Raw genomic sequence first — 2,340 nt, forward strand, 5'->3', positions numbered from 1 at the left:
TGTAGTGCAGACCCAACATAGTGACATTGCAAAGCGTCACGTTAGTTCTAAGAACAGTTTGAGGCAAATCCCATCGAAAGTAATTTACATTTGACGCACTTCCCATATCCCGTTTATAAATTTCCACCTTCCCTAGTAAATTGTTGTAAAGGATGTGGAGGACGAAGGAGTTTCTTTCGTGATCATCGTATTTGTATCGTCGTATTTATCTATACCTGAACAGCTTAACTATAGTGTGTGTGTGTGTGTGTGTGTGTGTGTGTGTGTGGTGTGTGCTGTGTGTGTGTGTGTGTGTGTGCGTGCGTGCGTTCGTGCGTGCGTGCGTGCGTGCGCGCGTGTGTTCGTGCGTGCGTGTGTGTGCGTGCGTGCGTGCGCGCGTGTATGTACTAGACACACTATGTTTCATTATCTCTGTCCACACATTCAATGTCAATAAAGCATACTCTACTAGATACCTAAATTGATTTGCATTGCACTCATATATGTTTTCGACCTGCGAGTAAATCAGTCAGTCAGTCAGTTTGCCTGCATGGATTCAAACACGTAGGCATCAACGTTTCGTTGTCAATACACCTACGCGAATTACTACACTATCGCATTAAGCGCAATGCGAATACGTTAGACTATTTTGTTGTACTTTAGCACTGAGATGCCGTCATGCGTGTCTAAATTCCACAGCGCGGTGAGGTAAGGCAGTCAGTCAATCTATTTGCCTTTGAAAACACTTCTGGGAATTCTGAGGGCTTGGTCGGTCTGCTTGCTTGGTCGTTGCGCAATTCGCTACAACGTGTCAGGTACGATTAACGTATCGTGATATGCACACGCGTATACACGCACGCACACGTGCACGCACGCACACGCCCGCGCAGACACGCACACGCGCATACACACCCATGCGCACGTACACGCACACTCGAACGTTTTTCGCGCGATTAACCCACGTCCCCAGTTCATTTCTTATTCATATAATTATTTGTTTTTCAAAGAAAGATCATGATCACAATGGGGCCGGTTGGCTATATCGGTTATAGGGAATAGAGGGCAACTTAACTATAGACAACAACAGCCTCATGTCCCGGACAATATAATGTCAGATACCGGAACGACAAAGGCTACTAGCGCTCAAGGGGTCGTTGTCGTAACAGGTACTACAGATATGTACCCGAGGTACATATATGTATACACAAAGTTTACCAGACTTGTACTACAGAAGTGTACCCTAACCCTAACACTAACCCTAACCCTAACCCTAAACCTAACTCTAACCCTAACCCTAACCCTAAACATACCTCATATAAAAATATAAACATAATACTAAACAACCTAAAACTACCTCGAGTACATATCTGCAGTACCTGTTACGACAACGACCCTTCGTGCGCTACTAGCGGGACTATAGACACGGCCATATATTTACAAGTCAGCCGCTCCTATGTTGACGTCGACGTTCCCGCGAAAAGTTGTCGACGTTCCGCGAAAGATTGTGAGCGATGACACGCGACAAGTGTGTACAGACATAATAAAGTTATATCGGCCAAGCAGTTTACAAGAGTTTATAACGCGTTACTGAACACTATACATATCTCTTCTTATAACCCGCGTTTATCACACCACGAGTAAAAAATCATTTCCGCATCTAGGTTTAGCGTAGCGGGAGCGTAGCTCTAGTACTATAGTATAGCATAGCATAATATAGTATATAGTATATAGTATAGTATAGTACTATGGTAGCCCTTGTTGCCACAAGTATGTGGCAACAAGGGCTATAGTACTAGAGCTAGGTTTAGCGATGTTATGTAAAAATTCAGCATGTGCACGGGTGATCGATCTCACTAGTAAAGTTATGATGTTATATTTCTTTTGTCAAGAGATACAGGTTGTCGTCGTTGAACCTCTAGATGATTTTGCTTCTGACCTCACGTTAGTTTATTTAACTTAATTGAGTGCATTCCCTACACATGCCACCGCTAGGCTACTTCTCTGTACGCTAACTATGGATTTATTCAGTAGCTAAAGGGAGCTTCCTCTGATGAAAATTAGAAATAAGCTATCTTGCCCCTCCCCAGGCTAAGATGAGGGGTTAAGTGCAGAACTCCATTTCATGTTCATTAATCAGACAGCACAATTTTAGTGCCGAAAACCTCAAATGAATTTCTCGACTATAACACATATACTACACAGATACAGATCACTGAAACATTCGCAGGTTTTTCAACCTCCATCTTACACCCATGCACACCCACGCCAGTTGGTCGTACCCCAACTATACGCATATTTCTATATACATCTCTCTCTCGGTCCCCCCCCCTCTCTCTCTCTCTCTCTCTCTCTCTATATATA

This window comes from Priapulus caudatus, unplaced genomic scaffold (genome assembly GCF_000485595.1).
Source record: "Priapulus caudatus unplaced genomic scaffold, Priapulus_caudatus-5.0.1 Scaffold586, whole genome shotgun sequence".
In the NCBI taxonomy this organism is placed as follows: Eukaryota; Metazoa; Priapulida; class Priapulimorpha; order Priapulimorphida; family Priapulidae; genus Priapulus; species Priapulus caudatus.